General features: G+C 42.0%; 1 protein-coding gene across 3 annotated transcripts in view; it reads right to left on the bottom strand.

Moving 5' to 3' along the window:
• thrb (thyroid hormone receptor beta) overlaps nucleotides 1-12,626 on the bottom strand; it is a 173,023-nt gene extending 160,397 nt beyond the window's left edge. For all 3 annotated transcript variants that reach the window (XM_041967298.1, XM_041967297.1, XM_041967299.1), the window contains exon 1: nucleotides 12,187-12,626. The gene's annotated coding sequence lies outside the window, so the exon portion shown is untranslated. The remainder of the gene's footprint in view (nucleotides 1-12,186) is intronic.
• Nucleotides 12,627-13,198: the final 572 nt, after the last annotated feature.

Below are 13,198 nucleotides of genomic sequence, written 5' to 3'. Positions count from 1 at the left end.
AATATCTGAATGGGCCCCAAACCTCTTTATACTGGAAAAATTGGGCCCCGGTCTGCAGTTTGCCAATGGACAGTCAGAAATGACTGTACACGTCATAATTACATCCTTTAAAGCCTTTTTTGGGTATTTAAAAAAAAAAAAAGTTATCCTCAGAAAGCATCTGTCTGTCAAAGTCATGAGCAAATTTCAACCAATCAGATTAAACACAAGGAAGTAAAAGTCTGAAATACTACCAGTATAGGATGCTGATTGGTATTAAAAACATTGTGGTTTTGGAGCTTCTCAAAATCCATGAATCCACTTTCTATACGTTCTTATTCATGTTCAGGGTTTCTGAGGACCTGGAGTCAAACCCAGCCGCTATCAGATGGGACAAAGGCTACAGCCTGGTCAGGTCACCAGTCCATCCCAGGGCCAACATGGAGATAAACAAGCCAAATAAACATACGCAAGCAGACCTAACAATTACCAGTTAACCCCACCCATGCATGCATTGGAAATGAGCAAACTCCACACAGAAAGGCCATGGTTGAGGTTCAAACACCAAAGTCTTCTTCACATCTTGGCTTTGCTCATCATCTCTGTCATGTGATTGGCTGATCAGACATTTGCGTTAACAAGCATTTGAATGTACAGACTATTTTTAAAACTCTCTCCTCAGTTTGGTCAGTTTTTAGGTCTGTTGTGTGCTCAGAAATAATGGGCCTTTGGCCGGCTAAGCTCATTAACTAGAGAAAGAAACCATAAAACCATAAAAACTTCAGATTGCATTTATTGGTGGAATTACGTTCTAAAAAAGCAAGACAAAAAACAAGTAGCACTGGAGGCCTTGCTTGCATCACGATGTAATGTCACCACCTACAGCTTCATCCAAGTTTACTGCAGGCAGTCAAAGCTTGCGTCTGAGGAGTTAAGACCCAACCAACATCTCTTCCCGCACGTCCGAAGACTGAGGGGAAGAGCCGGCACAAGCATGCAGCTACTGAACACTGCAAACTCTCACTAAATGATCATAATTACTTCAATTTCTCACTGCGTGATATCAGTCATGCAAGCATGAATTTCACTGTTCTGTCATAGCCCAAGTTGCATCTAACTGCTTCCACGTGCGGCCAAGAAGCGGTCCTGGTGAAATGATTAGCCACAGCCATTAAAGAGAAATGTTTGCTACTAAAGAAAAAGAAAAACTGATCCAAGCCTGTAATTGAAGACCATAACAGCAGCAACTACTTTCACAACAGAAATAAAAACATTTAGGTTTCATTCTCTTCCAATCACTTGGGAATTCAAAGTAAACACATTTTACAAGTTGATGTTTTTATGAGAATCATTTCACTTTAACCTGTCAAATGCAAAACATCCAGACATACGATACATGATGAATCATCACAGCTTTGAAAGTCCTTTTTAGAGGAGTTAAAGTTAGTATTTAAAACCTCTGATAGAAACTAGTGCTCATCAGGAAAATATTCTCACTTTTTCCCTTCAGTTGTTGAACAGATGAAAGAAAGCGATGGAGAGGGAGAAAGGGTGAAGGATGGGGGGGACTGGTAAAGCTGCAGATCCAGCCCAGTCCTAAAAAAAGAAATGAAACTTCCTCTCCTTCCATATGAAGTCCTGAATGACCTGCTCCATCGTATGTTAAAAACCTCATACTTAAAATACTTCACCCCAGGAGCCCTTTTCTCTTGATACAAGCTTATATGTGGTTCCTTTAGTTTGTAAAAGTAGAAAGAGTGGCGGACTCTTTCTGCTCCGGTTGGATTCAGAAGGCCTTAGGTTCAGCTTCATCGTCCTTTCTGACAAAGGTTGTGACCGCAGTAATGCTGGAGTTTACACTGAGTTTTAATGGGACTGGAATCAAAATGGGCAGTTTTATTAGACACACCTTCTAGTATCGGGTCAGACCCCCTTTTTTAATCCCTGGTGTGGTAGCTGGAAGCAGGTGGCGGAAACCTTCAGAGGTTTTGCTCCATATTGACGTGACAGCATCACACAGTTGCTGCAGGTTTGTTCCTGTATTTCTCTTTTTAAATAAAAAAAGTGGGATTTTGCTGTATCTGAACCTCAAATATGTTCTTATCGGATTTGAGTTGTATTACATTCCCCACACTGACTTATTATTACCCGCTCTCACCGAGCTGGAGGAGGAGACTCCACCTCCCTCCTCATGTTAAAAAGTGCCAGGCTTCAACACGATGTGAGACGAGGTGAAGACACGACTCATGTTTACAGTAAACATTATGTAACAGCTACACTTACGTCTTCAAACCACATCACGGACTAATTTGCCAGAATAATTCGGGGCACCGTGGCTCAGTGGGTAGAGTGGCCATCCTGTAACCCAAGGGTTGCAGGTTCGACCCTGGCACGTCGAGCTCATATCTCTGTGTCTCTGAGCAAGACACCGAGCCCCAAATTGCTCCTGATGGGTCGTGGTTGAGCTCCTTGCATGGCAGCTTCCGCCATCAGTGTGTGAATGTGGAGTGAATGAATCATGGGTACAATGTAAAGCGCTTTGGGTGCCTTGAAAAGAGCTATATAAAAAATCTAATCCTTCATTATTATTATTATAATTGACTGAAACTGTGAGACAAAAACCAGCGAAGAAAAGACAACAGTCCAACTTGTCCTGATGAAGTGAAAAACGATGGTTTTACTGAGTGGAGTCACTCTAAATATTCTTAGAGTGCAGATCCCAGATAACATTAATAAAACCTACAAAGATTACTGGATCCATTTTAAGCCAAAATACAACTCAGAAATTCCTACAATGACATCGATTCAGCTCGTGCAGCTGCATCGCTGTGATGGACGTAAAGTTCTCAGCACCTTCGCCTCCTTTAAAGACGCATTACGTAATTTTCCGACCTTAAAACTCTGCGTTCCGGATTCGGTTGATGGCACGGTGGCATCGATCATGCATATTTCTGGAGCCGGAGAACAGTGCAGCTGAGTTTTGCATTACGCACGCGTCACATGCTAGCAAGCGCATAGAAACACACCGGCCGTGTGACTGATTCACCAAAGAAACACAAGAAGACATCAATGAAGAAAGAGAGAAAGAAACGGAACAAGAGTCTAGCTGAGACTGTCTTTTACAGGCTGCAGAGATCCCACAGTGCAGGTCGGATGCAAGATGGGCTGGATTAGCCGACAACAAGGGGCGCCTTTCTGGGAAACGTTCTGTAGTTTGTCTTTAAAAAACATGATTTCTGTCCGATTTCCAGCTGGATGAAGACTCGTATTGTCCAATATGCATTTTCTGCTGGTTGGAGAGAGAAAACCTGCCTGTGTGGCATCAGGGTGAAACTGCTGTGCATGATGCTGAAATCCTGTAGAGAGAAATGCGGAGCTGTGGTGGAAATTGCATCAACGGCATCAGACTATTTAGTTTTCACTACAAGGACAAAGTAGAAACCTTTCTAGAGGAGAAGTCAGTGTTTGGGCCGCAGGCTGCATCATGCTGCTGGTAAGTGAAGATGTTCGTGTCCCAGCTTTATGTCCTGGTCAGAACCAAGAGCCGTTCATATTTACAGGCCATGTGTTAATCCACCATCTCATGTTAGATTTACATTTCTGCATGAACACGAAACAGAAGCTGAAATCTAAATCAAAATACATGTGAGAAAAATCACAACTGGAGTTTTTCCTAAATCATTCCGGCCTGATGTTGAGCAGAGAAAACGGACGGAGAAAGTTCAGGAAGTGAAGCTGCAGCAGACACTGGACGTGGTGTTGTCATGGAGACCGCTGCTTTCCCGTATGGTTCAGGCTTGGTCACTGGAGGGTCTGAGTACTACTGCCGGGATGTGCACGGACTCACCTTCGGATGCAGCAGAAGTTCACGTGTCATTCTGAACACATAATAAAATAGAGCGTAATATAACTACATTTTTGTTGATATCACTGTTTTTGTGATTGTTTGGAGCCAAAATCAGAATTAAAATTTGACATATTGCACCCCAGCACCCTGTAGATCAGTAGTTTCCAAAGTACTCAGACCCGCAACCCCTTTCTTCCTCAGTCTGATGCTCGGTTGAGCAAGTCGTCTTCACCACGTCTCCCCGAGTAAATGTGTTGAGCTGCTGCCATCTGATTGGCTGGTTAGATATTTGTGTTAACAAGCAGTTGAACATGAAGTCGCCACTGAGTGTGTATACCAGGACTACTCAGTACTGCAGGTTTTCAATGTGTTCCTGCTCCAACACACCTGACTCAAATTAAATGGATCTAACAGCCTATAAAGAAGATACATGGAAAACCTGCAGAACTCATGGGACCGAAGTGAGCAGCCCCTTCACCCCTGAGTTTGCCATGTTTGGTCTAAAATAGATGCATCTTTCATGATGAATATTTCATTCCCTGCATTCCCATTTTCTGTGGGCAGAAACTGAAACATGCAACAGGTGAAAGTCACAAACTGGCAGGAAGGACTAGTGCATGCTTCTGTTTCACCTTTTATCCCCATCTGAGCACTTTAACGTAAGTTTTGGTCAGCGGTTACAGTATTTATAACTATAACTAAAATGCATTTACACAAGCTAAAGACATTTATGTTAGTGGAATAATGAATGAATGAATGAAAAATACTTTATTAATCCCAAAGGGAAATTCATTTTAGTAATTTTTTAGTGAAACAATCACATTAATTAATTAAGGGCTTTGTTCTTCAGCCTGATAGCTGCTGGAAGGAAGGATCTTCTGTATCTCTCTGTCTTGCATCGGACTTGAACAAGCCTCCCACTGAACACACTCTGTTGTTTCGTCACGGCGTTGTGTAGAGGGTGTGAAGGATCTTCCATTATCTTCGTCAGCTTGTACATACTTGAATAATATGTTAATTATGTTATTAAAATCCAGATAATTACTGTTAAACGTTATTTACGACCCCTTTCAACAAACAGTGGGACATTGTAAATTCTAAATAAACACTTATTTCTGCAACTTGTAAACCTCAAACATTTTATTTACAACAAACTGGTAAACGGTCTGTATTTATAAAGCGCTTTACATCATGCATCACATTCACACACACTTTCACACACTGATGGTGGAAGCTGCCATACAAGGCGCTCAACCACAACCCTTCAGGAGCAGTTTGGGGTTTGGTGTCTTGCTCAAGGACACCTCGACATGAACTCTGCCCACTGAGCCACGCCGCCCCAAAACACAGACTAAATTTCAAACGCTGAAAGTGAGATATTTTATCAACGGTACTGATCCAAAAATAAAAAAAACTAAACTAACATCAAAATTACTCACTTGTAAGAAATTCCCGGTCACATCTTCAGCAGGGTGGAAGCATTTAAAAGAGCAGGTGATGTGTGGAGACAACGTCTCTTTCAGGGAAGGCCTTGCAGATTTCAGCAAGACGATGCTGAACTACATCCTGCATCCATCACAGCAGCATGGCTTCACAGGAGAAGAGTCCGGCTGCTGAACTGGCCTGCCTGCAGTCCAGACATCTGCCTCATCTCCTCTGCATTCAACACACTGCAGCCTCACATCCTTCCCAACAAAAATCACCTCCATCTGGACCATCAGCTCAGCCTGTAGATTCTGGACTTTCTAACCAACAGGTCACAAAGAGTTCGGGTCAACGCCTCGACTGGCTCGCCTCAAGCCTGCGTGCTCTCACAGCTGCTCTTCATCCTCTACACCGAAGACTGCAGAGCCACACGGCCTCAGTGTCGCCTGGTGAAGAACGCCGACGACACGGCGGCTTTCCCTGCGCTCACAGCGTCACAGAGCAGCTCTCCAGGAGATCGCTCAGCCTCAAGCTCAACTAAGCAAAACTGAAGGATGACTTCACCCAAGTTTTGGATTTTTTATTAATTTTTATTTCATTTTGACTTTTTATTTTCAAATGCAGTTAGTTTTAATTAGTTTTTTTTTTTTTTAGCAAATTTTCTAGTTTTTATTAATTTTCGTTTTTTAAAAATGCTTAGTTTTAGTTTAGTTTTATTAGTTTAGTGTTAGTTTTAGTTTCTTTGTAAATTAGGGTATTTGTCAGGTGAAAAATTCAAAATCATCAGAATAAACACTGTATAATAAAAACTTAAGATACACTTTTTAAAAACTGTATCAGGAGGAAACATGAACAGCCGTCGACAAATCAAATACAACAGCCCAGAAGATAGCAGCCTTAAGTAAAACAATGTGTGCAGTGCTGCTTCTGAGATAGTGTGTTAGGTAAAAATCAACATAACCAACATACTAAAGACACGCATCAACATAACAACATGAATCCATTCAAGACACAGTTCACAGTCCCTGGTAGCCAGGAGTCTAAAGGAGCTCTGACTCATCATGAACAACCTCAACAACCCAACAAACTCTAGACCAGAGCTTTAATTCAATCAGATGAAACAACATAATTAACTACATAAAGAATTAAACTAGAGGTGCAGCAGCTTTAGGACAAATCACTGCAGCTGATTAACAGAACAGAACCTCACATGTTAAACTGGACATGATAAAGCTGTGGATATTTTACACACTGAAAGTAAACGTGTCTGGTAGAACACAGAACCAGCAGCTGGTTAAGATACTGATGTATCTCAGCTGGATGCTGATGTGCTTTTCTTTTCAGAATTAAAAGTTTAATCTCCCAGTAAGACCAGGAGAAACTCCTCCATGAATCCATCTCTAGTAGACTGGATTACTGTACTGGTCTTTAACAGGACTTCCTAAAAAGAACATTAAACATCTGCAGCTCATCCAGACGCTGCTGCTGGAGTTTTAACCAGGACTAAGAGATCTGAACACATCACACCAGTTTTAAAATCTTTACACTGGTTTCCAGTTTATACTGGTTTCTAGTTTATACTGGTTTCCAGTCAGTCACAGAATAGATTTTAAACCATTCTGCTTGTTTACATCCCAGAATGCTTTAGGCCCAGAATACATCTGTTATATTTTCAGAGAATATAAACCTAGCAGAGCTCTTAGATCCAAAGACTCTGGTCAACTAGTCCAAACCAGAGTCCAGACCAGAGTCCAGACCAGAGTCCAGACCAGAGTCCAGTCCAGAGTCCAGTCCAGAGTCCAGTCCAGAGTCCAGACCAGAGTCCAGACCAGAGACCAGGCCAGAATCCAGACCAGAATCCAGACCAGAGACCAGGCCAGAATCCAGAACAGAGACCAGGCCAGAGTCCAGACCAGAGACCAGACCAGAGTCCAGACTAAACATGGAGAAGCAGCATTTAGCTGTTGTTGTTAAGTGGAACAAACTGCCAGTGGAGATTAAACTTTCACCAAATGTCGACATTTTTAAATCCAGGTTAAAAACATTTCTTCTCTCATGCATCTATGCATGAAACCTGCATCCTAACTTTTAACTCATCTTGCTTTTAATCATTTTAATGTAATTTATTATTTTATTGTGATTCTTGGTCTGTGTTGCTGCCTTTTACTATTTATTAATATCTGTAAATCTTTTGTTTTATGTAAAGCACTTTGAATTGTCCTGTACATGAAATGTTCTGTACAAATAAACTGCCTTCTATACTAAACATACAAAACCTGCTGTCCAACACTGTAAACAAAAAACTATTTAAGCCTCTCAAATTCAGCTTTTCAAGATTTTATGTGTGACTGTATGTGTGTAGGTCTGTTTGAGTGTGTATGTGTGTGTGTGTGCGAGACTCTGTGTGTGTGTAACTGACAGTGTGTCTGTGACTCCCGTTCCTCCCCATGCTGCTTGGCCTGGCTGAAGTTTCTTTTTCCGGGGAGGGGGGCAGAGAGGCTACCTGGTCCAGGTGCTCCTGGTTAACCTTCTTGTGCAGCTTTTCAAATGGACTTTCAGATTTGTGGTTTTTCTTTCCACATATTGTTCCATCTGCTTCTTCTACAAGACACTTTTATCTTTGGCAAGATCAAAACGAAAGAAATCCCAAACAGGACTCTCCTCCCTTTCTCCTAACTTTCTCCGTAGCATCACGCTAGCCGGCGCGGGCGAACACGCTGTTGACACGTGGCGTCACGGACCTTCAGGTGCCGGACGACGCAAATAGATTTCATATCAACCCCGAGGGCTTATGTATGAAATAAATTTATAAAAAAATAAAAACAAAGGACACTTTTGCTAAAATTTTAGTTTGTTTTTTTTTTTTAAAACGCTCGTTTTTATTTTTATTTCAGTTAACGAGAATGTTTCTACTACGTAACAACAAAACATGGAGCTGCATCAGATCCTAGTGGCCTGAGGTTACAGAGTTCTTCCACATCTTCTCCTCTCCAGAGCTGCTTATCATCTCAAATTCAGCTTTTCAAAATTTTATGTGTGACTGTGTGTGTGTAGGTCTGTTTGAGTGCGTGTGTGTGTGTGTGTGTGTAACTGCCAGTGTCTGTGACTCACGTTCCTCCCCATGCTGCTCGGCCTGGCTAAAACTTCTCTTTCCAGGGAGGGGGGCAGAGAGGCTACCTGGTCCAGGTGCTCCTGGTTAACCTTCTTTTGCAGCTTTTCAAATGGACTTTCAGATTTGTGGTTTTTCTTTCCACATATTGTTCCATCTGCTTCTTCTACCAGGAACTTTTATCTTTGGCATGATCATAATTAAAGAAATCCCAAACAAGACTCTCCTCCCTTTCTTCTAACTTTCTCCGTAGCTTCACGCTAGTCGGCGCAGGCGAACACGCTGTTGACACATGACATCGCGAACCTTCAGGTGCCGTACGAGGCAGACCTGGTGTAAATCCGGCAGAGCGAAGTAAATAGATTTCATATCTGACTGCCTGCTGAAACTCTCCTCCGACACAGAGGAAATGTCACCAGCGGCATTATCTCCTAAGAAAACACATTTCCTTTGGAGTCAACAAAAATAATTGTAACTTTCTATTACTCTTCCATTGAAAGCATCACCACCTTCTCCATCACCTGCTGGTTCCACCCCATCAGCCTCCAGATCAGACACCGTCTGGAGAGCACAGCCCCAAGATCACTGGCCAGCCGACTCTCTCCTCCATCTATGAACAGCAAACCAATTACCTCCGGGGACAAATAAAGTTTTTTTTATTGAACTGAACTGAATTGAACTGACATTGATCAAACAACTAGTTACTGGAAATCATGTCCACATAAAGTTGTCACTGGAGGGGAAACACGAAAACCGGCTGCACCAGCTCAGCAGCAAACATGCTCTGAAGCTAATCAGCTTCCTCCACATCCTGATGCAAACTGAAAAAGACGGAGGACACGCCAGTCACACATCACTTACAGACGTGTTTACTAGAGGACCTGACTACGAAAAAAAGCAAGCATGGAGATAACCAGCGACATCACAACCTGTACAAAGACCTGGTTCTGATAGGTTCTGCGGAAAGAGGCGGATTCAGGGATGAAATAAAGACACCGTGGACATGAACAATGTACAGTTCTCATAAAACTGGACTGAGCCCATCCACTGCAGTAATTCTTCTCTCAATCAGTGGAAAATGTGGTTAACACTCAGTCAAGAATAGAAAAACACTGAAAAAACAGTCAAATGCTGTGAAATCAGTGTAATTCTGAAAAATACCCTCATATACAGCAGCTTTTTCACTTCAGGGGGTCAAAAACAGAATACAGCTAATTTTTTAATCAATTTGGGATTAGAGCTGTCAGAATTAATGATTAATGTGAGAAATTAACACGTTAATTTTTATATGCATTAAGGCAAAAACAACAGTTATTACTTATGTCATATCGCCTCAGTGAGAGAAGCTGATTTTGGGCATGTAGGTAATTTATTACAGTAGTGAACCGAATCCACCCAAAAGCACTTTATCCTCCTTATTTATGAAGTTTCTGATATTTTTCAAACCTTACGTGCAGAGGATGGCTGCAGGATGGGCCGTCTGATTAGAATGCAAACCACTCGGCTGTGAACAGGAACATGTTATTTTAAAAAAGCTTGAGAACAACTGACTTCAGTCATGTTTTTATTTTAAAACAGATGTTATGCAAAGCCAACATCTTTTTCAAGGTTTTGCATATTTCAGCAAGACAGTGCCAAAGCACACGCCGCATCTATTATAGCAGCAGAACTGACCTGCATGTGATCCAGAACCAGATCCAGAGCCATGAAATGTAAAACATGATCAACAAGACTCTTTTCAGGTGGTGTGTTTTCTATGTTCCAGTGTGCATAGAATACTGGTGCACTTGTTTTATTTATCCTACATAACGTCCCAATAATTTTTCTATTAGGGCTGTATGAGAACATAACAAACATACTATAAAGTTGCTATAAATATGCCTTCGAGTCACAATGGTTGTTAGAGACCATTCAAGCTAAATAAGCAAAGCATGTGTGTGTAGGGTGTGTAAATGCTAAATTAAAGGCCTTGATAACCAGCAGAGCTGACAGCAGGAGAGGAAGGATCAACTTGTGGTATGAAGACATGGAAATTGAGCCAAATAAAAAATACCATATCACTGTTTTAAAAGCCATGTATTTTAGGTATACATATTTGAGGCCAAGTGTTAGAGAATCTAATTAAAAAGCTGCTCTTTAATTCAGCAAAGAACTTGGAGCACTGAATCACTTATACGTAACTATCAGATAATCAGTGTCTTCACAGAACTTATTTGGTACGTCAAAGCAGTGTCCATTATGCCGTCCCCATTTCCCGCCCATTAGCTCTTCAGATTTGCTACTGTATGTAAAAAACTGGCAACTGTCATGACCAGGGTGGGGCATCCAAGGGGATAACAACATGGAAATGTAATATTTTCCAGCTGTTTGCCTGCATGCTACGACTACAGGAACACATACACTGCAGGCTGCCAGCAGGAGTCTTCCTCTGTGAGCAAATGCTCAGACAAGCGACTACAAACATGGGTAAATAAGCAGACACAACGACCTCAAATACCCTCAGCTGACAAATAATGCTGCGTTCAGTGGCTCCTTTATATTGTAATATGACTTATAACAATATGTTTAACATATAAAATTGACGAGAACTACTACTTCTTTCCTTTAAATTCCACGTATTATATCACATTTCTAAATGTGGACATATAAAAAGCTCGTTCATAGGAGAATACAAGAGTAGGGTGATATTTCCTGACAGGCCATGAAGGCATCACATCATGCTCGCATGGCAACATGTCTCCCATTAAAAGCTAACTACAAGTAAAGAACGGCTTACAGTCATATGTGCTTTACAACTTCATTGTTAAGCGTTTACTGTGCAGGATCACACATGTCATCAAGCAGTATTTATGATAAATAACTCATTTGTCCCTTTGTGCTGAGCCTGTGATACACTGCACCGTCATGTTCCACCTTTGAGGGCACTAATGTGCTGAGTGGAGCTCGCTCGCGCTGCACACCAGATGTTAATCGAGGGCTTCAGTGAAGTTCAAGTTGCCAAACAAGAAATGTTGAAGCGGAAATACATTCTGCGCTATCTCGGACATATCTGCACGACAACAGAAATACTACTAATAAAAAGGGAGCCAGGTCATGCAAGGCCAGTAACGGTTAAGAACTGGTCTCCAAATCAACCTAAGTGGTCCCATAAAGCAACTCCCTCCAAGTGTTAATAGTAAAAAAAAAATATAAAGCTAACCAGGGTACGTGCTGCACGAGCAAAACCTCGTTTCAAGAATCTCTCAATTTAATGCCCTCCCCGTTTTATTAATTTACTAATCCATAAAAACATCTGAGGTAAAATAGTCGAAATATTATAAGCTTGTGTACAGTTCGGCGCCAACAAAAAGCATAATAAATGTATTTAAACTTGAACTTTGTACTAAATTTTCTCTTTATCTACGCCGCTTAACTCCGGTCAAACACGTCATGGCACACGCAAGCTAGCTGCGTTAACCGGTATTAATGTTCAAATATATCTATTTGAAAAGTATTATTTAGGAAAATATCTCATCGGAACGGTCACAGAGATTGTTTTAATTATGCTGCCATCTATGTCATAGACGTTTAGGTGAGAACAATACACATATTCGACAGCAAGCGTTAAATTGCACAAATTTTAAACGGAGTTCGGTTCATAGAGTTCCCTCCATAGGACACAGAAGACCTTGTTGGGTGCTAAAACATTAATATGAACATTTAGCTTTAGAACAGCACAACCTGTCTACCTGGCAAGTGTTTGCAGGGGCTGTCAGCTAGACGGTTGTCAAAAATAAGCCCCACACGCCCTCTTCAAATTATAAACAAAAATGAAAATCAAACGTACCGCATATGCCAGACGAAGCTTGTATCCAGATATCAGTCGGTGTCCCCGTGCTTGTGCATTCCTCCTCAGCTGGATCCAGGGTTCTCCGTCGGCCAAACTGAACGGGACACAGCGCCAGGGTTTAACCTGAAATGACCCGCGCTGGTGCAAATCAGGCGAGAGCTACAGACGCACGCGCGTGTGTGTACAGACCGGGGGGCGCGGAGGGAGCGAGCTGTGTATGAGGTTACCACGATCTGTCCTCTGGACGCCCAAAACTTCAACACGCAGCCGAAAAATCCATGACAGAAAAGCAGAAGAAAAACCTCCACTGCGAACAGAGAAAGAATGAGGGGCTGCAACTTAACTCTGCGGGGAATCAGAGAGCCAAGTCAGGCAGGAACAGGGCAAATGAAGCCTCGCCCTCATTACCAACTACAAAGTTTTTTCTCTGCTTTTTCCTTTTTCCTCCCACAGCGGTTGTCGCTGTTAGAGCAGTCAAGAACGGGGTTCATGTTAGCTGGGCAGAATACACACACACACACACACACACACACACACACACACACACACACACACACACACACACATATATATATATATATATATATATATATATATATATATATATATGCCAGATATGCCACACCAGGGGCATTATGTTAAGGCATTAAGGCATTATGGCATCCTGTTAAGGCTGAAGGCTGTGCACTGAAACATCTGTGCAGAATATGGACTGGAGACCCCTAGGTCACAATGGGAAACACCTCCCAAGGTGGTGGAGAATTAGAGGGCTAAGATCCTGTGGGACTTCCAGATACAGACGGACAAAATGATGGTGGCCAACCAACCGCACATTGTGATCATGGATAAGCAGTAAAGGAAAGCCGTAGTGATGGATGCAGCCATCCCCAACGATGGAAATATCTAGAAAAAGAGGTGGTCAGTAAGTTCGTCTGATGGAAAGTTGTGGAACATGAGCTTGTTTCTTCTAAACTTTGGTCATATAAGCTAGCTCACTTTGCTCCCATAT

The sequence above is a fragment of the Melanotaenia boesemani genome, chromosome 17 (assembly GCF_017639745.1).
Source record: "Melanotaenia boesemani isolate fMelBoe1 chromosome 17, fMelBoe1.pri, whole genome shotgun sequence".
Taxonomy (NCBI): Eukaryota; Metazoa; Chordata; class Actinopteri; order Atheriniformes; family Melanotaeniidae; genus Melanotaenia; species Melanotaenia boesemani.
Note: the sequence above shows the minus strand (reverse complement) of the source record. Positions and strands in the feature narration are given on the sequence as shown.